The sequence below is a fragment of the Oncorhynchus keta genome, chromosome 1 (genome assembly GCF_023373465.1).
Source record: "Oncorhynchus keta strain PuntledgeMale-10-30-2019 chromosome 1, Oket_V2, whole genome shotgun sequence".
NCBI classification, from domain to species: Eukaryota; Metazoa; Chordata; class Actinopteri; order Salmoniformes; family Salmonidae; genus Oncorhynchus; species Oncorhynchus keta.
Genome location: NC_068421.1, coordinates 37,431,027 through 37,458,813, shown reverse-complemented (window position 1 = coordinate 37,458,813; position 27,787 = coordinate 37,431,027). Strand labels below are relative to the sequence as shown.

Genomic DNA, 27,787 nt, shown 5'->3' with positions numbered 1-27,787 from the left:
TACACGAGTCTCTTAACTGTCCCTTCACAACCCCCCCCCCCCATGAACTACATCTGCCTCTCAGTGGTCATCAACCAGACCTAGTGGTCAGTTCCTATCCCTCCCCCAGACAGACTAGACAGTGTCTGGTCTGTAGCAATGGCCCTCGGAGGAACCCAGTCATACATCACTGTCTGGCAGGTGGATTATTAACAACGCTGTTAGCTTCCCCTCTCTCTCCGCGTGTGTCACCTCTCCCTTCCCATCTGGGAGTAAAAGCAATGATGTGCTCTCTCTGAGGCTGTCACAACCCACTGATAGTCAAAGAGATTCATGTAACAGATGTTCTATTCGCTGGCAATCATTCAAGCCGGCCTGAAATGGTGACAATTTTCTCTGGGAGCAAAATGGCGAGGCCAAGCAGGCTTCACGTTTGCCACTTACCAGATGCCAGGTACATTGTCTCACAGTCACTCTCACCTCGGAAGATGTTGACTGAGAAAGCAGTCGAAGCATAATGTTCTGGTTATCGCAGGGACACGGTTAGAACGCTGTGCGTCTCCATAGCAGATCTGCCACCATCATGTGAATTGAACACTCCTCCCGGGAAAATCACATTCGGCTGTTACTCACCCAATGGGAGACGGTCGTGGCTGACAAAATACAAACGTCTTCGGGCCACCTTCAAGGTTGTGAGAGGTTGCGAGATTAATTGAAACGGAGAGGAGGACAGGGGGGGGGGGGCGTCTGGGTTCGTTAGATAGTAATGAAACTGAACAGGGGAAATGCCTAAAGTGAATTTGGATCTTTGCTAACTGAACGCATATTAGCATGCTAATGTCATCAGCAGTGAATGAGAACAGAGACCAGGGAGACTCCCGGGGACCACTGGGTAATAGTACAGTGAACAACCCCTCCACCTAGGACACACCGGGGGGTAGAGTGCATCTGCCAGCTAATTAGGCCATGATCAGAGGCTGTTTCCACCCTGGCCACTGATCTGACAACACAAAGACTGACAGGATAGGTCAAGCCATCTGACAGGGATCCCATCATCCCTATTTGTTTATTTTGTTTTATTTCACCTTTATTTAACCAGGTAGGCTAGTTGAGAACAAGTTCTCATTTACAACTGCGACCCGGCCAAGATAAAGCAAAGCAGTGCGACACAAACAACAACACAGTTACACATGGGATAAACAAACATACAGTCAATAACACAACAGAGAAAAAAATATACAAAATAAAAGTGTATATAAAGTGTGTGCAAATGAGGTAAAATAAGGGAGGTAAGGCAATAAATAGACCATAGTGGCAAAATAATTACAATTTAACAATTAAACACTGGAATGGTAGAATGTGGGTGGCATCCATAAGTCTAAATATTCCTGTTACATTGCACAACCTTCAATGTTATGTCATAATTACGTAACATTCTGGCAAATTAGGCGGCCCAAACTGTTGCATATACAATTTCACCTGGTTAATATTGCCTGCTAAAGTGGATTTCTTTTAGCTAAATATGCAGGTTTAAAAATATATACTTCTGTGTATTGATTTTAAGAAAGGCATTGGTGTTTATGGTTAGGTACACGTTGGAACAACGACAGTCCTTTTTCACGAATACGCACCACATCGATTATATGCAACGCAGGACACGCTAGATAAAATAGTAATATCATCAACCATGGGTAGTTAACGAGTGATTATGATTGATTGATAGATTTTTTTTTTATAAGATAAGTTTAAAATGCTAGCTAGCAACTTACCTTCGCTTACTGCATTCGCATAACAGGCAGTCTCCTAGTGGAGTGCAATGTAATCAGGTGGTTAGAGCGTTAGACTAGTTAACTGTAAGATTGCAAGATTGAATCCCGGAGCTGACAAGGTAAAAATCTGTCGTTCTGCCCCTGAACGAGGCAGTTAACCCACCGTTCCTAGGCCATCATTGAAAATAAGAATGTGTTCTTAACTGACTTGACCAGTTAAATAAAGATGAAATAAGTATAAAAAAATATATAGATATTTTTTTAAATAACAAATTCCAAAAATGTCCAAAAATACAGATTTCCGATTGTTATGAAAACTTGAAATAGCCCTAATTAAAAGCCCATTCCGATGAATCGGTCGACCTCTACCATGAATGGTTAGAGGGCCAGATTGGGGATTTAGCCAGGGCACCAGGGTTAAATACCCCTACTCTTACGATAAGTGCCATGGGATCTTTAATGACCTCAGAGAGTCAGGACACCCATTTAACATCCCATCCGAAAGACGGCACCCTACACAGGGCAGTGTCCCCAATCACTGCCCTGGGGTATTGGGATATTTTTTAGACCAGAGGAAAGAGTGCCAATCAGATAGCAGCTAGCTAGCTGCGAAGATCCAGGTGAAGAGGTTCGGAGCTTGCGGTAGGAATCCGGGGATATGGAGAAAAAGGAGCCCGATAAGCTCTGGGTTGAAACACGCTGTACAGACTGGCAGGAGTTGTCCTGGCAAAAGGTTAGGTGATAACCGCTAGCAGTGGCTAGCTGACTACGAGCTAGTAGCTAGTTAGCTGGCTAGCTTCTGTTGGGGGTTCCAGTTCTGAAGTAAAGAAAGTAGCAGATCCATACCACATTGGGTGAGGCGGGTTGCAGGAGAGTATGTTGCAGTTGGGGTTAAGAAAAATCTTTAAAAAAGATATGCGAAGAAAAAATATATAAAAAGATATAAAGATATATACACGGGACACGATGAAGACAAAAGACGACTGACTGACTGCTCCACTATCTTAGATGTTTATTGAAACGTATGGTAGGTTTCTTTTTGCACATTGCATTTACTGTAGATCTATCTTTGGGTCTCTCCATCTTTAGGTCTATCTAAAGATAGGTGGCCAGGACTTCGTAGAAACAAGGAAAATAAGCTATAAGCTATTAGGAGAGATAAAGTATCTGGTTGTGATTGTGATTGTAGACTACAGGGGGTAAGGTAAAGAAAGGGCATAAAAGAGTACCGTCACACAGTCACACAGCAGTGGATGGCTCCTTAAGAGAGTTAGCCTCTCCCTTTAATGTTAATTGAGTGGGTACAGGAGGGTGGAGAGAAGAGGCAAGAGGAAGGGTGAGTGAGAAGTGAAGAGAGAAGAGAGGTCATCGGGATGCAGAGCGGGACCTAACTGACAGGGTTGAGTACTCAACAAACAGGGGACGGGCCACGCGGGGTTAACACCAGAGAGCCAGAGCTCCCCTCAGTAAACCAGGCTGAGGCATGATGGATCAGGGCCTGCTGTCAGCCATAATGACTCCTGCTCTGATAGAGGCTCAGCCAGAGATCAACTGCCGTGGTGGCTGCTCTTCACTGCTTCCCATCACAGCTCAGTGACGTGTAACACTGGGCATGAGGTAGAAAGTGAATCTGATCAACAACCACCACTCATACATGTATGTGACAGCATGTTGTTTTACGAGGACGTCGAGGCAGTATGTTGTTTTACGAGGACGTCGAGGCAGTATGTTGTTTTACGAGGACGTCGAGGCAGTATGTTGTTTTACGAGGACGTCGAGGCAGTATGTTGTTTTACGAGGACGTCGAGGCAGTATGTTGTTTTACGAGGACGTCGAGGCAGTATGTTGTTTTACGAGGACGTCGAGGCAGTATGTTGTTTTACGAGGACGTCGAGGCAGTATGTTGTTTTACGAGGACGTCGAGGCAGCATGTTGTTTTGCGAGGACGTCGAGGCCGTATGTTGTTTGACGAGGACGTCGCGGCAGTATGCTGTTTTATGACGACATCGAGGCAGTGTGCTGTTTTATGAGGACATCGAGGCAGTATGCTGTTTTATGAGGACATTGAGGCAGTATGCTGTTTTTGGAGGATATCGTGGCAGTATGTTGTTTTACCAGGACGTCGTGGCAGTATGTTGTTTTACCAGGATGTCGTAGCAGTATGTTGTTTTACGAGGACGTCGAGGCAGTATGTTGTTTTATGAGGACGTCGAGGCAGTATGCTGTTTTTCAAAATTATCGTGGCAGTATGTTGTTTTACTAGGACGTCGTGGCAGTATGTTGTTTTACCAGGACGTTGTGGCAGTATGTTGTTTTACGAGGACGTCGTGGCAGCATGTTGTTTTACGAGGACGTCGAGGCAGTATGTTGTTTTACGAGGACGTCGAAGCAGTATGCTGTTTTACCAGGACATCGTGGCAGTATGCTGTTTTACCAGGACATCGTGGCAGTATGCTGTTTTACCAGGACATCGTGGCAGTATGTTGTTTCACGAGGACATCGTGGCAGTATGCTGTTTTACTTGTGCATTTACTTGTGGAGAGTCAATCTGATCTGACGTGCTGGACAACATTCATGCTCCAGTACATCAAAATGGAGAAGATGTGAAGGACATGAAGCCGGAGTCAGTCACTGCTAATGTGATAAACTGGAGGGGATATGACATAACAGTCGGTCGTAATATGATGAAACGGATCAGAATGGGACAATGTGAGTATGATTAATTGGGAAGGAATTGGCATCAGTGTCCGTGTAGATTGGAGCCAGGCTCTCAGTATATCACCTAAGAACCTGATTCCACGCTGAGCCCAGCACTGGGCCCCAATTCAAAAAGGGGCAGATATAGGATCAGGTACCAACTGTCCATAATACTATTATCCTCTGAGATGCTTTATGTATACGGGGTGGGGACAGTGAATGACTTTGGTTGACTGTTTGGGTGAGTGGGTTGGTGGGTAGTAATAAGAGTGCATTGGAACACCTGGGATGACTCACGGCATGTGTCCCAAATGCCACCCTATTCAATTCAAGGGGATTTAACCCTATTCTCTATTTAGTGCACTACCTTTGACCATAGAGCTGTGATCAAAAGTAGTGTACTATATAGGGAATAGTGTGCCATTTGGAAAACAACCATGATGTCTTAGTTCATCTCTACACCTCCTGCAGGTTCCCAGGGCTCAGGGCCAACACCATGGCATGGGAAGGAACACTTTACACACTGTGAGCCAGGCTGCCTTGACACAGCCAACAGAAACACATAGAGACATACTGTCCTGTTGTTCAGCCAGGATCTGACACAGCCAACAGAAACACATAGAGACATACTGTCCTGTTGTTCAGCCAGGATCTGACACAGCCAACAGAAACACATAGAGACATACTGTCCTGTTGTTCAGCCAGGATCTGACACAGCCAACAGAAACACATAGAGACATACTGTCCTGTTGTTCAGCCAGGATCTGCCACAGCCAACAGAAACACATAGAGACATACTGTTCTGTTGTTCAGCCAGGATCTGACACAGCCAACAGAAACACATAGAGACATACTGTTCTGTTGTTCAGCCAGGATCTGACACAGCCAACAGAAACACATAGAGACATACTGTCCTGTTGTTGAGCCAGGATCTGACACAGCCAACAGAAACACATAGAGACATACTGTCCTGTTGTTCAGCCAGGATCTCACACAGCCAACAGAAACACATAGACATACTGTCCTGTTGTTCAGCCAGGATCTGACACAGCCAACAGAAACACATAGAGACATACTGTCCTGTTGTTCAGCCAGGATCTCACACAGCCAACAGAAACACATAGACATACTGTCCTGTTGTTCAGCCAGGATCTGACACAGCCAACAGAAACACATAGAGACATACTGTCCTGTTGTTCAGCCAGGATCTCACACAGCCAACAGAAACACATAGAGACATACTGTCCTGTTGTTCAGCCAGGATCTCACACAGCCAACAGAAACACATAGACATACTGTCCTGTTGTTCAGCCAGGATCTGACACAGCCAACAGAAACACATAGAGACATACTGTCCTGTTGTTCAGCCAGGATCTCACACAGCCAACAGAAACACAGACATACTGTCCTGTTGTTCAGCCAGGATCTGACACAGCCAACAGAAACACATAGAGACATACTGTCCTGTTGTTCAGCCAGGATCTCACACAGCCAACAGAAACACATAGAGACATACTGTCCTGTTGTTCAGCCAGGATCTGACACAGCCAACAGAAACACATAGAGACATACTGTCCTGTTGTTCAGCCAGGATCTGACACAGCCAACAGAAACACATAGAGACATACTGTCCTGTTTTTCAGCCAGGATCTCACACAGCCAACAGAAACACATAGAGACATACTGTCCTGTTGTTCAGCCAGGATCTGACACAGCCAACATAAACACATAGAGACATACTGTCCTGTTGTTCAGCCAGGATCTGACACAGCCAACAGAAACACATAGAGACATACTGTCCTGTTGTTCAGCCAGGATTTGACACAGCCAACAGAAACACATAGAGACATACTGTCCTGTTGTTCAGCCAGGATCTCACACAGCCAACAGAAACACATAGAGACATACTGTCCTGTTGTTCAGCCAGGATTTGACACAGCCAACAGAAACACATAGAGACATACTGTCCTGTTGTTCAGCCAGGATCTCACACAGCCAACAGAAACACATAGAGACATACTGTCCTGTTGTTCAGCCAGGAACTGACACAGCCAACAGAAACACATAGAGACATACTGTCCTGTTGTTCAGCCAGGATCTGACACAGCCAACAGAAACACATAGACATACTGTCCTGTTGTTCAGCCAGGATCTCACACAGCCAACAGAAACACATAGAGACATACTGTCCTGTTGTTCAGCCAGGATTTGACACAGCCAACAGAAACACATAGAGACATACTGTCCTGTTGTTCAGCCAGGATCTCACACAGCCAACAGAAACACATAGAGACATACTGTCCTGTTGTTCAGCCAGGAACTGACACAGCCAACAGAAACACATAGAGACATACTGTCCTGTTGTTCAGCCAGGATCTGACACAGCCAACAGAAACACATAGACATACTGTCCTGTTGTTCAGCCAAGATCTCACACAGCCTCAGATCTCACACTACTGCAACACCTAGCCAATCATAGATCTTCTCCTCATCACCTACCCATCTTCCCATCCTCCCCCCTCTCTCTTTGCAGGTGTTTACAGTGACAACAGCCATGGACCGTTGAGGCACCACACTCATCCCTCGCCACCCTGCAGGCAAGACCAAACAGCTTCATTACTGAACAGCCACCTCCGGTTCAAACACAGTGGGATGCTCTGGGAACCAGCCAACCAGCTGTGCATGCATAAACACTCAGACACATACAATCATATACAGTGTGCACACGCAGACACTCAGGAACACACATGCAAATACGTATTCACGTACAAACACACACACTATGACATACAAATGCTGAGCAGCACACTGCTCATCCACCTGATGTCTCCCATTGTTTTTCAAACCATTTGCCATCGGGATATGCTCTCCAGTAAACCATTTACAATGAGATTACATCACGTGTGAATGCATTTGATGGCACAATAAACCATTTAGGGACATAAAGATTTAACATAATCTACTATATATCAGACAGGACAAGCAACACAACCCTTTATTGCTATCATAAATGCAGAGCCACATCTGACACTTCTAAGGCTGGGGAGGCTGGTGGGAGATGGGGAGGATGATCTGATTATGTGACACAGGGGGGCTACAATGTCACTTATGTCAACTTTACAACCCAACACTTCGGTGTCTCTCTCTCTTTTCTCCCTAGAGTATGTGACTGAATATCAAATTGCACTCTATTCCCTATAGAGGTCACTACTTCTGACCAGGGCTGTATTCTGCCCTCTGGCTAGTGAGAAGCTGCTAAACAGAAGAGCCATCCAGCCTGCACGGCCGGAGGATCTCTCAGTACCATCTATCCTCCACCCGAACGCATTGCTGTAATTAAGCTTCCCTTCCACAACATCTAATACCCTGCGCTTATCAAAGATCCCAGCGCTGCCACCAACGTCTCACCTAATCACACACCATGACCTGTCGCTCCTCAAAACTGAGTCTCAGCTTTGCCACACACTTATTAACCTCCAATAAATCCTTCCCTGTGGTTGTGCTCCTCTGTCATTTCAAAGTCTGGGGTTATGCCTCGTAAGAATATCAACTGCGCCGTGTCACGTACATCACTGCTCTCATCCAGGGCCAAGGAGAAACAGGTGAAATGCTTTACCTTGTCTTTCAACTGTTGTTCCACATTCTCTGCGATGTCCTCAACACGTCGTGTCACTGTTCGTCTGGACAGGGAAACATTTTCAAACAGCTCTTTCTTTTCGGGGCAAAGTATTGCTGTAGAGTCGATTAAACATTCTTTAATTAATTCGCCCTCGGCGAATGGTTTGCTATGTTTAGGACTTTTGTGGGACAGTACATAGCTAGCTCACGCAATTCTGTCGTTTGCTGAGGAAGCAACTCTTTCTATGCTCTTGCCCTCTGCTCAGAAGACATTCCTATATTTCTCTGCACGATTCGTCTGGAAGTGTTAGCTTTGGAAGTGCTGTCTTTGCACACAACTTCCCCTGATACCTAAACAAATAAATAATTCGATGTCCACTTGCTGGAACACCATACATCCATTGCCTACTTTCGTTTTCTCTGACAAACTCGATTTTGCCCAATTTCTAGGCTACTATTTGTAACTGTGACGAAATGTGTGTCAGCCTGTCAGTTACTGTCTGTCGTCGTGCAGTTATTTTTATGTGCCTTCAAAATAAATGTCCCACAAGCAGTGAGAGTTAAATCATTACACAAAAGTGATAATTAATTGTGTGTTTAATTTGAATAACAGATACGTTTTTCAAAACTTTACTATCGCAAATTCTTTATGTGATCTGAGCATGATTCCGCAGGCCGTACTGAATCAGGTCGTGGGCCGCATATGGTCCCCGGTACGGCGTTTGCCCAGGCCTGGTCGACAGACTACGTTACAGTGCTGCAGGTCAGAGTGATGGAGCGATGGAGGGGAGGATGGGGGCTATTCAAAACAGCAGTCAATGCATGACCCGAGGAACACTTGAACTTTGGGAGGCCTCATAGAACAGGCAGAATAACTGGAAAAGAGAGAGGCAAAAAGGGCAAATTAAGGGGAAAATTACCATGCAGAGAGCTTTATCCACTTAGGACAGAGAGGCAGAAGAGAAGAGATGAGTAGAGAGGGGAGAGATACAGCCTGAGGGAATGAATCCAATAGAGAAGAGAAGAGGAGCCGTAACAATCAGAGAATGAAAAGAAATAACCAAGACAGAACCATTTATAAAGGAGAAAAGAAAGAAAACACAGAAAGGGAAAGAAAAAGCTTTGAAAAAAAGACAGAGCGAGAGAGAGAGAGAGACAGAGAGAGAGAGAATAGGGAGGAAATGAACAGAGCATCTCCCAGGCAGAATGGAGATGATTGTGTATCACCCTAGTTAAGTGGGGCTAAAGAGACCTTGTCTTCGTCATCCCCACAGTTGTGACCTTATGAGGCAGTGCTCAGCGAACAGCCTCATTCATTGGCACACACACACACACACACACACACACACACACACACACACACACACACACACACACACACACACACACACACACACACAGAAAGTATTCAGGCCTCTTGACTTTTTCCACACTTTATGTTACAGTCTTATTCTAAAATTGATTAAATAAAAATAAATCCCCATTAATCTACACACAATACCCCATAAAGACTAAGCAAAAACAGGTTTTTAGAAATGGTTGCAAATTTATAATACATAAGTATTCAGACCCTTTGCTATGAGAATCGAAATTGAGCTCAAGTGCATCCTGTTTCCATTGATCATCCTTGAGATGTTTCTGCAACTTGACTGGAGTCCATATGTGCTAAATTAAATTGGTTGGACATGATTTGGAAAGGCACACACATTACATTACATTACATTTAAGTCATTTAGCAGACGCTCTTATCCAGAGCGACTTACAAATTGGTGCATTCACCTTATGACATCCAGTGGAACAGCCACTTTACAATAGTGCATCTAAATCTTTTAAGGGGGGTGAGAAGGATTACTTTATCCTATCCTAGGTATTCCTTAAAGAGGTGGGGTTTCAGGTGTCTCCGGAAGGTGGTGATTGACTCCGCTGTCCTGGCGTCGTGGGGGAGTTTGTTCCACCATTGGGGGGCCAGAGCAGCGAACAGTTTTGACTGGGCTGAGCGGGAACTGTACTTCCTCAGTGGTAGGGAGGCGAGCAGGCCAGAGGTGGATGAACGCAGTGCCCTTGTTTGGGTGTAGGGCCTGATCAGAGCCTGGAGGTACTGAGGTGCCGTTCCCCTCACAGCTCCGTAGGCAAGCTCCATGGTCTTGTAGCAGATGCGAGCTTCAACTGGAAGCCAGTGGAGAGAGCGGAGGAATCTCTATGTGTTTCTGTTGGCTGTGTCAAGGCAGCCTGGCTCAGTGTGTAAAGTGTTCCTTCCCATGCCATGGTGTTGGCCCTGAGCCCTGGGAACCTGCAGGAGGTGTAGAGATGAACTGAGACATCATGGTTGTTTTCCAAATGACACACCTGTCTATGTAAGGTCCCACAGTTGACAGTGCATGTCAGAGCAAAACCCAAGCCATGAGGTCGAAGGAATTGTCAATAGAGCTCCGAGACAGGATTGTGTCAAGGCACAGATCTGGGGAAGGGTACCAAAACATTTCTGCAGCATTGAAGGTCCCCAAGAACATAGTGGCCTACATAATTTTTAAATGGAAGAAGTTTGGAACCACCAAGACAGAAGCCTCAGTAAAAGGCACATGACAGCCCGAATGGAGTTTTCCAAAAGGCAGCTAAAGACTCTCAGACCATGAAAAACAAGATTCTCTGGTCCGATGAAGTGTCACATCTGGAGGAAACCTTGCACCATCCCTATGGTGAAGCATAGTGGTTGGAGCATCATGCTGTGGGGATGTTTTTCAGCAGCAGGGACTGGGAGAGTAGTCAGGATCGAGGGAAAGATCTGAAAGTTCTGAGTAAAGTTCTGAGTAAAGGGTCTGAATACTTATGTAAATGTGACATTTCATTTTTTTTATTTGTAATACAGTACCTGTCAAAAGTTTGGACACCCCTACTCATTCAAGGGTTTTTCATTATTTTTTACTATTTTCTACAATATAGAATAATAGTGAAGACATCCAAACTATGAAATAACACATATGGAATCATTTAGTAACCAAAAAGGTGTTAAATAAATCAAAATATATTTTTGATTTGAGATTCTTCTAAGTAGCCATTCTTTGCCTTGATGTCAACTTTACACACTCTTGGCATTCTCTCAACCAGCTTCATGTGGTAGTCACCTGGAATGCACCTCGAATGCATTTCAATTAACATGTGTGCCTTGTTAAAAGTGAATTTGTTGAATTTATTTCCTTCTTAATGCGTTTCAGCCAATCAATTGTGTTGTGACAAGGTAGGGGCGGTATACAGAAGATGGTCTTTTACCAAATATGTCTAAGTCCATATTATGGCAGGAACAGCTCAAGTAAGCAAAGGGAAAGGACAGTCCATCAATACTTTCCATCAAGACAAGAAGGTCAGTCAATGAAAATAAATCAATAACTTTGACATTTTCTTCAACTGCAGTCTCAAAAACCATCAAGCGCTATGATGAAACTGGCTCGTTGGTATGATGAGATTCGGGAGACAGGAGCAGGAATGCATAATAGTTTTTTTTTATTATACCACAAATTACGGTGTTCCGTGTAAAGGCACAGGGACGAAGACCAAACAAACACTATAAAAAACACAGGGTAGAAACCCAAACAAAAGGAGTACCTTGAATAAATAACACAAGCGCACAATGATTAACATACGGGACCCGTAATCATCTGCGCAATCCACAATGGCACGAAAGCCCAAAACACACAGCACAGGTGCTCACATGCACCAACGGACATTGTAACAATAATGGACAGCCCAATGGAAACCAAAGGGCACACTTATACAAGTACTAATCAGTGGGAATAGGGGACAGGTGTATGTAATGAAAGTTCCGGAGGGATCCGTGACAGAAAGGAAAACCCAGAGTCACCTCTGCTGCACGGGATGAGTTCATTAGAGTTACCAGGCGTTTGAGCCAATCAGTTGTGTTGTGACAAGGTAGGGGTGGTATCCAGAAGATGGCCCTATTTGGTAAAATACCAAGTCAATATTATGACAAGAGCAACTCAAATAACCAAAGAGAAATGACAGTGCATCAATAATTTAAGTGTCAGAGTCTATTTAAAAGATAGCGAAGGAGTCAGGCGCAGGACACAGATAAGAGTAACAATCACTGATTTACTCAATCCAAAACGTAACATAATCCCGTTCCAAACACGGACAAAACAGGACTCAAAATACAACACACCGGAATACACGAAAGACAATCACGCACAAAACAGAAAGGGAAACCAGAGGGTTAAATAAGGAACATAATTATGAGATGGGAACCAGATGTGTAAACAGACCAAACAAAAGGAAAAATGAAACATGGATCAGTGGCGGCTAGAAAGCCGTTGACGTCGACCGCTGCCCGAACAAGGAGAGGGAACAACTTCGGTGGAAGTCGTGACATTAAGACATCAAGCACGATAATGAAACTGGCTCTTATGAGGCCTGTCACAAGAAAGGAAGACCCAGAGTTCCCTCTGCTGCAGAGGATAAATTCATTAGAATTAACTGCACCTCAGATTGCAGCCCAATCTGCTTCACAGAGTTCAAGTAACAGACACATCTCAACAGCAACTGTTCAGAAGAGATTGCGTGAATCAGACCTTCATGGTCGAATTGCTGCAAAGAAACCTCTACTAAAGGACACCAATAAGAAGACAAGACTTGCGTGGGCCAAGAAACACGACCAATGGACATTAGACCGGTGGAAATCTGTCCTTTGGTCTGAAATTTGAGATTTTTAGTTCCAACTGCCGTGTCTTTGTAAGATGCAGAGTTGGTGAACACATGTGTGGTTCCCACCGTGAAGCATGGAGGAGGAGGTATGATGGTGCTTTGCTGGTGTAACAGAATAACTTTTACGTCCGTCCCCTCGCCCATACCCGGGCGCGAACCAGGGACCTTCTGCACACAACGACAACAGTCACCCTCGAAGCATCGTTACCCATCGCTCCACAAAAGCCGCGGCCCTTGCAGAGCAAGGGGAACTACTACTTCAAGGTCTCAGAGCAAGTGACGTAACCGATTGAAACGCTATTTAGCGCACACCGCTAACTAAGCTAGTCGTTTCACATCCGTTACACTCACCCCCCTTTTGACCTTCCTCCTTTTTCCGCAGCAACCAGTAATCCGGGTCAACAGCATCAATGTAACAGTATAATTTTAAACCGTCCCCTCACCCATACCCGGGCGCGAACCAGGGACCTTCTGCACACATCAACAACAGTCAACCACGAAGCATCGTTACCTATCGCTCCACAAAAGCCGCGGCCCTTGCAGAGCAAGGGGAACTACTACTTCAAGGTCTCAGAGCAAGTGACGTAACCGATTGAAACGCTATTTAGCACACACCGCTAACTAAGCTAGCCGTTTCACATCCGTTACACTGGGGACACTGTCAGTTTAATTGTTTTATTTAACCTTTATTTAATTAGGCAAGTCAGTTAAGAACAAACTATTATTTACAATAACTGCCAACCCCGGACGACACTGAGCCAATTGTGCTCCGCCTTATGGGACTCCCAATCACAGCCGGATGTGATAAAGCCTGGATTTGAACCAGGGACTGTACTGACACCTCTTGCACTGAGATACAGTGCCTTAGACCGCTGCGCCACTCGGGAGAAAATGTATTTATTTTGTTTAGAATTCAAGGCACATTTAACCAGCATGGCTACCACAGCATTCTGCAGCGATCCCATCTGGTTTGCGCTTAGTGGGACAATAATTTATTTTTCAACAGGACAATGACCCAACACACCTCCAGGCTGTCTAAGGGCTATTTGACCAAGAAGGAGAGTGATGGAGTGCTGCATCAGATGACCTGGCCTCCAAACACCCGACCTCAACCTAATTGAGATGTTTTGGGATGAGTTGGACCGCAGAGTGAAGGACAAGCAGCCAACAAGTGCTCAGAATATGTGGGAAATCCTTCAAGACTGTTGGAAAAGCATTCCAGGTGAAGCTAGTTAAGAGAATGCCAAGGGTGTGCAAAGCTGTCATCCAGGCAAAGGGTGGCTACTTTGAAGCATCTCAAATAGAAAACATGTTTGTTTAACACTTTTTTGGTTACTACATGATTCCATATGTGTTATTTCATAGTTATTCTACAATGTAGAAAATAGTAAAAATAAAGAAAAACCCTTGAATGAGTAGGTGTGTCCAAGCTTTTGACTGGTAATGTACATTTGCAAAAATGTCTAAAAACCTATTTTGTTTTGTCATTATGGGGTATTGTATATAGATTGATGAGAGAAAAAAAAACAATTTAATCCATTTTAGAAGAAGGCTGTAAAGTAACAAAATGTGGAAAACGTCAAGGGGTCTGAATACTTTCCGAATGCGCTGTATAATGCCTCACGCACACATACTGAAAGTGCCATGCCAAGGTGACGTCTACCCATCTGCCCGATACAGTTACCCAGGGAGATGACAGAATCATCAACAGATTAAATCCTCATTACAGAGGCCTATCTCGCCTCGTCCCCGCTCGCTGCCACCTGTCAGCCAATCAGTAGCACGCGTCGCCTTCCCACTTAGGACCTAGCGACTGGTGCTCGGAGGGCCTCCTCACCCTCGCCAGACAGCGCTGCATCAAATGAGGCTATTACCATAGCAAAAACAAACACCACATATGGCTCCAAGTATAACTAGATATATGTATGCAGGGTCTGGGCCTCATAATGGCGAGAGAGAGAGAAGCTGAGTGGGCGGTGAGAGCAGGTTTCATGGCCAGACCTATAATCAAATAGAGGAGGAAGGTCGTACCTGAGGAAGAGGGCCCTAAGTGACACAAATAAGTGTGTGTGTGTGTGTGTGTGTGTGTGTGTGTGTGTGTGTGTGTGTGTGTGTGTGTGTGTGTGTGTGTGTGTGTGTGTGTGTGTGTGTGTGTGTGTGTGTGTGTGTGTGTGTGTGTGTGTGTGTGTGTGTGTGTGTGTGTGTGTGTGTGTGTGTGTGTGTGTGTGTGTGTGTGTGTGTGTGTGTGTGTGTGTGTGTGTGTGTGTGTGTGTGTGTGTGTGTGTGTGTGTGTGTGTGTGTGTGTGTGTGTGTGTGTGTGTGTGTGTGTGTGTGTGTGTGTGTGTGTGTGTGTGTGTGTGTGTGTGTGTGTGTGTGTGTGTGTGTGTGTGTGTGTGTGTGTGTGTGTGTGTGTGTGTGTGTGTGTGTGTGTGTGTGTGTGTGTGTGTGTGTGTGTGTGTGTGTGTGTGTGTGTGTGTGTGTGTGTGTGTGTGTGTGTGTGTGTGTGTGTGTGTGTGTGTTAATCTTCTCCTTTCCCCCTTCTGATGACCAGGTGGCGAATCGCATCTCTGCATGTCTGGCAGACATATCAGTGTGGATGACGGATCACCACCTCAAGCTGAACCTCGGCAAGACGGAGCTGCTCTTCCTCCCGGGGAAGGACTGCCCGTTCCATGATCTCGCCATCACGGTTGACAACTCCATTGTGTCCTCCTCCCAGAGCGCTAAGAACCTTGGCGTGATCCTGGACAACACCCTGTCGTTCTCAACTAACATCAAGGCGGTGGCCCGTTCCTGTAGGTTCATGCTCTACAACATCCGCAGAGTACGACCCTGCCTCACACAGGAAGCGGCGCAGGTCCTAATCCAGGCACTTGTCATCTCCCGTCTGGATTACTGCAACTCGCTGTTGGCTGGGCTCCCTGCCTGTGCCATTAAACCCCTACAACTCATCCAGAACGCCGCAGCCCGTCTGGTGTTCAACCTTCCCAAGTTCTCTCACGTCACCCCGCTCCTCCGCTCTCTCCACTGGCTTCCAGTTGAAGCTCGCATCCGCTACAAGACCATGGTGCTTGCCTACGGAGCTGTGAGGGGAACGGCACCTCAGTACCTCCAGGCTCTGATCAGGCCCTACACCCAAACAAGGGCACTGCGTTCATCCACCTCTGGCCTGCTCGCCTCCCTACCACTGAGGAAGTACAGTTCCCGCTCAGCCCAGTCAAAACTGTTCGCTGCTCTGGACCCCCAATGGTGGAACAAACTCCCCCACGACGCCAGGACAGCGGAGTCAATCACCACCTTCCGGAGACACCTGAAACCCCACCTCTTTAAGGAATACCTAGGATAGGATAAAGTAATCCTTCTCACCCCCCTTAAAAGATTTAGATGCACTATTGTAAAGTGGCTGTTCCACTGGATGTCATAAGGTTGAATGCACCAATTTGTAAGTCGCTCTGGATAAGAGCGTCTGCTAAATTACTTAAATGTAAATGTGTAAATGTTTGTGTGACCAGCTGATGGCTGCATCTGGATGGCGGCAGCCCATGGACAGCACCCAGTATCGATAACACTTCCTGGCCGTGTGAAGAAAAGACAATGAGAAGTGTGTGCATGTGTGTGGTGTGTGTGTGTGTGTGAGAGCGATCCAACTAATGAAACAATAGAGCCCCATAACTTTGTTGTGTTGTGCTCAGTCATGAACCATTCACTTCTATATCCCCATCAATGAGTATTGGAGCATAGAATGACATTCTTAAACCTCCAGCCACTGGAGATGAGCTAAGCTGGATTTAAGAGATCTGTTTACCCAGGACCTGTTTGCCAAAACCAACTAGCTAATAGGTGAGTGCATCCTTAAGGGGGATTAGAATCAAGCGGCAACTAAGGGTGCAGTATACAGCTGCCTGTATCCCACCGACCACCATCCTCTGTGAGGCTAAAACTTGAATAGCCTTTGGTCCACATGAACAACGCTTAACTCAATATGTACCTGCAATGGATGTGGGGAATAGATGGATGTGGGGAATAGAAATGGTAATTTCTGGGATAATGAGACTCAATGACACATTGTCTATCATCTCACTGCAGACTGGGACAGTACAGACAAGAGCAACATGCCCTCAACACCAGCCAGCAGACTCTCACTGAGTCTCATATAATAATATACAGTGCCTTCAGAAAGTATTCACACCCTAGAAATGTTTACAAATGAATTACAAATGAAAAGCTGAAATAAGTATTCAACCCATTTGATATGGCAAGCCTAAATAAGTCACATAATAAGTTACATGGACTCGGTGTGCAATAATAGTGTTTAACCTGATTTTTGAATGACTACCTCATCTCTGTGAATTTCAAACACGGATTCAACCACAAAAACCTGGGAGGGTTTCCAATGTCTCGCAAAGGGCACCTAGATGGGTAAAAATACCCCCAGAAAAGACATTGAATATTCTTTTGAGCATGGTGAAGTTATTCATTACACTTTGGATGGTGTATCAATACACCCTGTCACTACAAAGATACAGGAATCCTTCCTAACTCAGTTGCCGGAGAGGAAGGAAATCGCTCAGGGATTTCACCATGAGGCCAATGGTGACTTTAAAACAGTTACAGAGTTTGTTTAGTGGCTGTGATTTGAGAAAACTGAGGATGGATCAACAACATTGTAGTACTCCACAATACTAACCTAAATGACAGTAAAGAGAAGGCAGCCTGTACATAATAAAAATATTCCATAACATGCATCCTGTTTGCAACAATGCACTAAGGTATTACTGCAACAACATTTGCCAAAAAATAAGAATACATAAATGTAAAAAATGTGGCAAAGCAATTCACGTTTTGTCCTGAATTCAAAGTGTTATGTATGGGGCAAATCCAATACAATACCACTGTCCATATTTTCAAGCATAATGGTGGATGCATCATGTTATGGGTATGCTGGTAATCGTTAAGGACTGGGTAGTTTTTCAGGATAAAAAGAAACGGAATGGAGCTAAGCACATGCAAAATCCTATAGGAAAACCTGGTTCAGTCTGCTTTCCAGCAGACACTGAGATGAATTCACCTTTCAGCAGGACAATAACTGAAAACACAAGGCCAAATCTTGCTTACCAAGATGACAGTGAATGTTCCTGAGTGGCAGAGTTGCAGTTTTGATTTAAATCTACTTGGAAATCTATGGCAAGTCCTGAAATGGTTGTCTAGCAATGATAAACAACCAATTAGATAAAGCTTGAAGAATTTTAAAAATAATAATGTGCTTATATTGCACAATCCAGGTGTGGAAAGCTCTTAAGAGTCTTATTCAGAAAAGACTCAAAGCTGTAATCTCTGCCAAAGGTGCTTCTACAAAGTCAGGGGTGTGAATATACTTATGTAAATGAGATATTTCTGCATTTCATTTTTAATAAATTTCCAAACATTTCTAAAAACATGTTTTCACTTTGTCATTATGGGGTAATGTGTGTAGATTGGCGAGAGAAAACATATATATTTAATCCACTTTAAATTCTGTGGAGCAACTCAAGGGTTATGAATACTTTCTGAAGGCACTGTTTCTGTATGCAATTTAGCAGTGCTTTTATCCAAAGAGACTAGCACACATTTCCGTATAGGTGGCCACAGCAGGAATCAAACCCACAACCCCGACAGTGCCATTCTCTAGCAACTAAGCCGCATAGGAGTAATAAATCAAGTAATAAAATGATATGTACACATCAGGATAGAACAGTAACAGCATATACTTGAATGTGCTATGTTAAGTATGACCGTATTTACTGTTTTTAAAGTGGATAATGTCTTGGACATGCAGTAGTATATAATACAACAGCAGCATTGACTGTGGGTTCTCTCCCCTTGTTGTATTTCCCCTCTGTCTACATACAACACCCACTCAACCGGACTCCCCAGCACCAGACACCACCATCTCGAAAGGCCACACGGTTGAGCAAGTAACAGTTGAACAAGTAGCACAGCTTCCTGTTTCCATGGCCGAAAGGAAAATGTTTTGGGGTGGGGTGGGGGGTGCTGATTGGGGGAGGGGTCATTTCTCCCCACTCTGCACCCCTACTTTCCACGGCTGTGCATGTGTCAATCTGGTTAAAACATGCTCTTTGACGGGATCGCCTTCTATTGACTACTGAGCTCTGGTTGACAGAGGAAGATGGAGATGAGAGAAGGAGTGGAGGAGGTTTTGTCTCTTCATGCTTCCCTCCTGAGTCCCTTTTTAAATCCCGCTCTTCTCTTCTACTTCTCTCCGTCTCTTTCTCTTGCCACATTTCATTAATAAAGAAAGAGAGAGGAATACAGATCAAAAATGCACTGAAAGCTAATCCATAGGCAGGATGCAGCACTCATCCCCATATATATACACACTGCTCCAAAAAATAAAGGGAACACTAAAATAACACATCCTAGATCTGAATGAATGAAATATTCTTATTGAATACTTTTTTCTCTACATAGTTGAATGTGCTGACAACAAAATCACACAAAAATGATCAATGGAAATCAAATTTATCAACCCATGGAGGTCTGGATTTGGAGTCACACTCAAAATTAAAGTGGAAAACCACACCACAGGCTGATCCAACTTTGATGAAATGTCCTTAAAACAAGTCTAAATGAGGCTCAGTAGTGTGTGTGGCCTCCACGTACCTGTATGACCTCCCTACAACGCCTGGGCATGCTCCTGATGAGGTGGCAAATGGTCTCCTGAGGGATCTCCTCCCAGACCTGGACTAAAGCATCCGCCAACTCCTGGACAGTCTGTGGTGCAACGTGGCGTTGGTGGATGGAGCGAGACATGATGTCCCAGATGTGCTCAATTGGATTCAGGTCTGGGGAACGGGCGGGCCAGTCCATCAATGCCTTCCTCTTGCAGGAACTGCTGATACACTCCAGCCACATGAGGTCTAGCATTGTCTTGCATTAGGAGGAACCCAGGGCCAACCGCACCAGCATATGTTCTCACAAGGGGTCTGAGGATCTCATCTCGGTACCTAATGGCAGTCAGGCTACCTCTGGCACATGGAGGGCTGTGCGGCCCCCCAAAGAAATACCACCCCACACCATGACTGACCCACTGCCAAACCAGTCATGCTGGAGGATGTTGCAGGCAGCAGAACGTTCTCCACGGCATCTCCAGACTGTCACGTCTGTCACATGTGCTCAGTGTGAACCTGCTTTCATCTGTGAAGAGTACAGGGCGCCAGTGGCGAATTTGCCAATCTTGGTGTTCTCTGGCAAATGCCAAACGTCCTGCACGGTGTTGGGCTGTAAGCACAACCCCCACCTGTGGACGTCGGGCCCTCATACCACCCTCATGGAGTCTGTTTCTGACCGTTTGAGCAGATACATGCACATTCGTGGCCTGCTGGAGGTCATTTTGCAGGGCTCTGGCAGTGTTCCTCCTGCTCCTCCTTGCACAATGGCAGAGGTAGCGGTCCTGCTGCTGGGTTGTTGCCCTCCTACGGCCTCCTCCACGTCTCCTGATGTACTGGCCTGTCTCCTGGTAGCGCCTCCATGCTCTGGACTCTACGCTGACAGACACAGCAAACCTTCTTGCCACATCTCGCATTGATGTTCCATCCTGGATGAGCTGCACTACCTGAGCCACTTGTGTGGGTTGTAGACTCTGTCTCATGCTACCACTAGAGTGAAAGCACAGCCAGCATTCAAAAGTGACCAAAACATCAGCCAGGAAGCATAGGAACTGAGAAGTGGTCTGTGGTCCCCACCTGCAGAACCACTCCTTTATTGGGGGTGTCTTGCTAAATGCCACCTGTTGTCTATTCCATTTGCACAACAGCATGTGAAATTTATTGTCAATCAGTGTTGCTTCCTAAGTGGACAGTTTGATTTCACAGAAGTGTGATTGATTTGGAGTTACATTGTGTTGTTTAAGTGTTCCCTTTATTTTTTTAAAGTTTTATATTTTTTATATTTTGCAGGTTTTCCTACTTACAAAGCATGTAGAGGTCTGTAATTTTTATCATAGGTACACTTCAACTGTGAGAGACGGAATCTAAAACAAAAATCCAGAAAATCACATTGTATGATTTTTAAGTAATTAATTAGCATTTTATTGCATGCAATAAGTATTTGATCACCTACCAAGCAGTAAGAATTTCTGGCTCTCACAGACCTGTTAGTTTTTCTTTAAGAAGCCATCCTGTTCTCCACTCATTACCTGTATTAACTGCACCTGTTTGAACTTGTTACCTGTATAAAAGGCACCTGTCCACACACTCAATCAAACAGACTCCAACCTCTCCACAATGGCCAAGACCAGACAACCGTTTAAGAACATCAGGGATAAAATTGTAGACCTGCACAAGGCTGGGATGGGCTACATGACAATAGGCAAGCAGCTTGGTGAGAAGGCAACAACTGTTGGCGCAATTATTAGAAAATGGAAGAAGTTCAAGTTGACGGTCAATCACCCTTGGTCTGTGGCTCCATGCAAGATCTCACCTCGTGGGGCATCAATGATCATGAGGAAGGTGAGGGATCAGCCCAGAACTACACGGCAGGACCTGGTCAATGACCTGAAGAGAGCTGGGACCACAGTCTCAAAGAAAACCATTAGTAACACACTACGCCGTGATGGATTAAAATCCTGCAGCGCATGCAAGGTCCCCCTGCTCAAGCCAGCGCATGTCCAGGCCCATCTCTAGTTTGCCAATGACCATCTGGATGATCCAGAGGAGGAATGGGAGATGGTCATGTGGTCTGATGAGACAAAAATAGAGCTTATTGGTCTAAACTCCACTCGCCATGTTTGGAGGAAGAGGAAGGATGAATACAACCCCAAGAACATCATCCCAACCGTGAAATGGAGGTGGAAACATTCTTTGGGGATGCTTTTCTGCAAAGGGGACAGGACGACTGCACCGTATTGAGGCGAGGATGGATGGGGCCATGTATCGCAAGATCTTGGCCAACAACCTCCTTCCCTCAGTAAGAGCATTGAAGATGGGTCGTGGCTGGGTCTTCCAGCATGACAACGAGGGGCGGGAGCGGCAGGGTAGCCTAGTGGTTAGAGCGTTGGACTAGTAACCGGAAGGTTGCAATTTCAAATCCCTGAGCTGACAAGGTACAAATCTGTCGTTCTGCCCCTGAACAGGCAGTTAACTCACTGTTCCTAGGCCGTCATTGAAAATAAGAATTTGTTCTTAACTGACTTGCCTAGTTAAATAAAGGTAAAATGAAGAAATAAAAAACGACCCGAAACACACAGCCAGGGCAACTAAGGAGTGGCTCCGTAAGAAGCATCTCAAGGTCCTGGAGTGGCCTAGCCAGTCTCCAGACCTGAACCCAATAGAAAATCTTTGGAGGGAGCTGAAAGTCCGTATTGCCCAGCGACAGCCCCGAAACCTGAAGGATCTGGAGAAGGTCTGTATGGAGGAGTGGGCCAAAATCCCTGCTGCAGTGTGTGCAAACCTGGTCAAGAACTACAGGAAACGTATGATCTCTGTAATTGCAAACAAAGGTTTCTATACCAAATATTAAGTTCTGCTTTTCTGATGTATCAAATACTTATTGCATGCAATAAATTGCAAATGATTTACTTAAAAATCATATAATGTGATTTTCTGTATTTTTGTATATATATATATATATATGAGAGAGAAAAGTAAAGAAGGAGTACAGTGATCTCAGAGAGAGAGATGGCTGAATACATGTGTGTGTGTCTCAGTACTACGTCTCTATAGTGTGTGTATGTGTGAAATTAGAGCCAGCAGCAATTATGGGGGCTCAGTTTGCCCCGTTGAGTGTCTATATTTCGACAGCACAGAAAGAACATCTGAGTGAGTAAGGAGAATGAGAATGTGAGTCTTTTTTACAGCTCTTCTCCTCTCCTCTTATGGTGTTGGGCACGTCTCTACAAACAGCCACACAGGAGGCAGACAAATCAAATCAGGCCGCATCCAGCGAACAGAGGCGGGCCAACACAATAACACTAAAAGAACACTGTACCATCAAACACAGTGACACTCACAGAACATCAATGTGAGAGATAAAGCGAGTGTTCATCCTCCTCTTCTCTGTGCTCCGCTTTTATTGATCTCTCCTCTTTCCTCTCTCTTTTCTATTCCCCAGGTACAGCCATGTTCGCCCGGCAACTGCATTTAAATAGAAATGAGCTGTGTGAATGGTCGGCTGGCCCACTCCCATTCACTCCCAATTGACTCAACAGACAGTAAGTACTAACGGTGTGGTGAGACACTCAGTAGTGAACACTGATTGTTATGACTCTACCAGCCATTGTACATGTCACACCGGGACTTATCAGGCCCACTGAATCCAGGCGAGCATCATGGGAATAATAACTGTCATATCACTCTCAAACATCATGGAGGTGGAGAGTACAGTCATTTGAGGTTGCCCAGGGGGTAGTTGGTTATCAAGGGGGTAGTTGGTGATCAAGGGGGTAGTTGGTTGTCAAGGGGGTAGTTGGTTGCCCAGGGGGTAGTTGGTTATCAAGGGGGTAGTTGGTGATCAAGGGGGTAGTTGGTTGTCAAGGGGGTAGTTGGTTATCAAGGGGGTAGTTGGTTATCAAGGGGGTAGTTGGTTGTCAAGGGGGTAGTTGGTTGCCCAGGGGGTAGTTGGTTGCCCAGGGGGTAGTTGGTTGTCAAGGGGGTAGTTGGTTGCCCAGGGGGTAGTTTGTTATCAAGGGGGTAGTTGGTTGTCAAGGGGGTAGTTGGTTGCCCAGGGGGTAGTTGGTTATCAAGGGGGTAGTTGGTTGTCAAGGGGGTAGTTGGTTGCCCAGGGGGTAGTTGGTTGCCCAGGGGGTAGTTGGTTGCCCAGGGGGTAGTTGGTTATCAAGGGGGTAGTTGGTGCTCAAGGGGGTAGTTGGTTGTCAAGGGGGTAGTTGGTTGCCCAGGGGGTAGTTTAGGGGTAAATTGGTTCAGACAGAGGCTGGCACACAATGCAAATTGCTACAATTAACAGTGAATCATTTATTTCTCTGTAGGCAGAATGGCAGCTAGTTTGGGATGATTCCTCCTGCCAGTATGTCCTCGATGCTTGACTGACATGAGCTATAATAATCCATCCCTGCCATCCCAGTGAAATACAATAGGACTTTGGATAATGTGAAAGAGAATGTGTCCATCTCTGTGAGAAAGATCAACACTAGGAGAAATTACTGCTGTTGTACATTTTCAGTGGAAGCTGGGAGAAAAATAACACTCATTGGCAACCTAACTGAGGCAGAGATCCACCTAATTTATTTCTGCTAATTATTTCAGTCAGAGAGAGAGAACAGCTCTGGTGCCACTCTGTGTTTTCTATGACGTTTGTACCCCAAACACAATAGTGGGGTGTGTGCGTGTGCATGTGTGTGTGTGTGTGAGGGAAAGGGGTAAGGTGGATGAAGATGGGGGAATGGAAGAGATGTATGGTCAATGCTGTTAATTAATTACACTGTTATCTGCCCTTAATCATTTCTACACTACATTATGTCATGTCAGTCCATGATGCAAGCAGTATCGTGTCTCATTAACAAAGCTTGAATGTGATTCTATACAGCACGTGTCATTGTGAGAGGCCATGAGTGTTATAGATGATGATGATTTGAAGGAGGATGAGGTACCCTGAACTAGCGTGACAGAACAATGTGGACTGTATGAGGCCATGATCGGAATATAGGAACACATATTGGTATTAACAACCAATTAAGTGACAGATTGGATCAGGGGTCCCCAGCGCTGAGGGGAGCTAGCTAGCATCCTGCTGGGAGATCCTGGATGCATTCCAAAAGGCACCCTATTATCTATAATAGTTCCCTTCTTTTGACTAGGGCCCATATGGTTTAGTGCACTGTATAGGGAATAGGGTGGCAATTGGAGCACAGGCTATCTCTATGCATGATCAATAATTAAGTGATCGTCAGACTGCACAGGCAGTCCTTCCTAATTCACACATTACAGAGGCAGTTTAATCTGCTGTTTGCGTAACAACATTTTATAGCGTGGGTTGGGAGGTTCTCTTTTATCCCTTCCTGGCACCATTACTATTTTGGAGTCTCTGACAGTGCAGGTCTAGATGAAAGCCCTAAAATGAAAGACTTGTCAGACAGCTGTAATAGGTTGGACACATAAGATTAGCATTTAATAGATACGGGGGAGGGGGAGAGGGAGAGGGAGAGAAAGAGCGGGGGGGAAGGACAGGGAGGAAGATTGCGTGCGTTTTCATCATAGAGGAGTGAACAACAGCTCTACCTGAACACCTGTGAACACACCGATGCAAGCCCCACCTTTCGGCGAGAAACGGGGTGAGGAAGGATATGGACTACAGTAAGATGATGCAATATGAACAGTATCTTATCTTCAACCTATATCGTGAACAAACAGAGTTTCTGGTTTCTCTTATTCTGTTCTGTTTAACTTCCTAATTCCAGGAATAGATTGTCTACTCGGCAGCAGCTCAATAATGAGTAACGGGCTAATTAGGCAGGTTGTTTATTACGTCTTAAAAGCTGCAGTATCGGATATCTGTGAGCTCAGCTGAGCACGGCTCTTTCCCTGAGAGGCAGCTCATCCAGTCAAAGGCAATAGCCTCTCTGGGCTGTTGAGATTATCGTTGTTTACGGCTGCTCGTACAGGTCCTTTTATAAAATAATCCTGATTTTGACCAATTACCCATATTAATTACGTCAGCTGGAGGATTCATTCACAGGGCCTCAGCTTGCTGGGTGTTGCGTGGCCGAGCCATGAGGGGTCCTGTCCTGCTGATGGTTCAGTACAGATAATGCAGGGATTTGCCTAGCTAGGCTAGCTAGCCAGCAGCCTTAGCCAAAGTCAGCACAAGAACGGAAGGACAGAACGAATGGATGAATAGGCACCCCATGTCAGGTAATCTATGACAGTTTCAGTGTACTTAGTGGTCGAATCGAGGAAAAATAGAGGATGGAGAATGAGTCATGTTCTCTTCCTGGTGCTGCTAGCAAGGGGTACTGGACGGTGGCATGTATTCATGGATGCCAAGGGAAGCCAGGCTTCCCCAAAATATTTACCAAGAAAAGGAGAAGAAAAACATACACAATCATTTATCTTTCGTCTCTCTGCGTTTCATACATTTCCTTCAGTTCGTAACAGGCTGAATGTACTGTATTGAACCGGAGAAAGCATCCGAGCAAACGAAACAGCGCCCCTGTCTCAGTATGTGCACCGTATCTATCTGATGCTATCTGGTCAGAAAGAGTATGACATTGTTACTGCCCATAGCATTGAATGCAAGGGAAGCCAGCGAGCATTTGGCCTCCTTTGCTAAAAAATATAATAATATTAGCCAATCAGAATTGAGCTAAATTGAGTGAGCTCAGCTGTGAATGTTCGTGGGGCACCAAAAAGCCAGTTTGGATTAGGTTAAGCCAAACTTCATTATTTACAGAATTTGGGGGGTATTGTTTCATCTCATTGTGTTGTTGTCCTCTGGTGGTTGGCTAGCTAGCTGAAATTAGCCCTTTCCTAAATTATCCCATTGATGGAAATAGGAATTTGGACTTGTGGTGTTACTTAATTCTCTGTACTTGCCAATGATTATAACGGTGATTCTGATCCAACCATATTGCCCCTCGCTTGATGGAATGAAAGTTCAAAATGTTGCTAGATCTAGTATATTAATGTTAACTAGCTAGCCTGGTGTATCGTTGCCCATGAAAGGAAGTTAGGCTTGCAGCAAGTATTGTAGCGTGTGTACTGTATGACATAGACCGTTTAGAGAACATGAAAGAGGAGGATGGCATTGGGTGAGTCAACATGTAGCGGACACATCATATTTAGCTTACGTTGATTGGACTAAATTATTTTTGGTATCTTTTAGTTGTCACTGTATTAGCCAAAGCATAGGTGATTAGCTGATAACATGTTGAAATGGTGCTGGAATAGTGGAGGCAGAGCCTGTTTTAACTCTCTGTGGTTCTAAATCAATGGTTGTTTAGTAGTCCGAAAATGTAGGAAACATTAACTTGCTTGACTATGCTGTAGGTCATGTAACTGTTTGTTACTTGCAATATGCTTTGTGGACTTCATCGGACAGATGTTGTTTTCCGGTTTTGTAATCAAACAAATGTGTGCTTTATTTTATTCTGCCATTGTGTCTTCTTATTGTGTCAGCCTTAGGATATAGAGCAAACAACGCAATTATCACAACTCAAAATAAAAATGTATTGGCTTCCCCAGTGATTTTACTCACGCACGCACGCACGCACGCACGCACGCACACACACACACACACACACACACACACACACACACACACACACACACACACACACACACACAAACTTTTCCTCTTTCTCTCTATTTTTTTATCAGTCTATCTCACGCTGATGCCACACAAAGAGACGTTAATTAAATCATTCCATTTAATTGATTTCGATCTCCTTTCATTTATTGGTGTAATAAAACCTGCTGTCCGAAATCATCTGGCAGGGGCCAGAATAGAGCAATTAATCCCACTGCAGTAGCAGTAAAAAAAAGAGTTGACCCTTCATATTCAGCAGGCGCGAGTACACTGTATATTCGACAGCACATACAGATAAAGGAATTTTAGTTTAATTCAAATAAATCAGTATATCTGCAGATGAATGAAGAAATGAATCATTCCTCATTGATTTACTCACACTCATTCGGTCATTTACTTATGTATTCATGCAGTGGTTCACATGCTTGACAAAGTCCATACAGTATGATACAACAACATGATAATCAGAAAGCCTGGACCCAGATACCAGCAAGACCTGAGGAGGAAGACATCTCATAGGGACTCCATTCGTAACACTTCACCAAACCTCCTACTCATTAGGCTTTAGCCACACAGACAGAAAGGCAATAACAAAGGAAGTCAACTGTAGAAGAGTATAACAGTATAACAAATGGAGCCCTATTTCCTATATGATGCATTACTTGTGACCGGAGAAAAAGTAGTGCACAATATAGGGAATAGGGTGCCCTTTAGTACTTCAGCTAAGGCCAGTACGTAAATCACTTTTGTTCACC

General features: G+C 44.9%; 1 protein-coding gene across 2 annotated transcripts in view; it reads right to left on the bottom strand.

The window, feature by feature from the left end:
* LOC118384315 (sodium/calcium exchanger 2-like) overlaps window positions 1-27,787 on the bottom strand; it is a 103,845-nt gene that overhangs the window by 68,709 nt on the left and 7,349 nt on the right. The window contains exon 1 of one of the 2 annotated variants that reach the window (XM_052523845.1): window positions 8,062-8,470. The exons of the other annotated variant lie outside the window; for it this stretch is intronic. The gene's annotated coding sequence lies outside the window, so the exon portion shown is untranslated. Of the gene's footprint in view, window positions 1-8,061; window positions 8,471-27,787 lie in introns of those variants that run through there. 2 annotated transcript variants of the gene reach the window in all.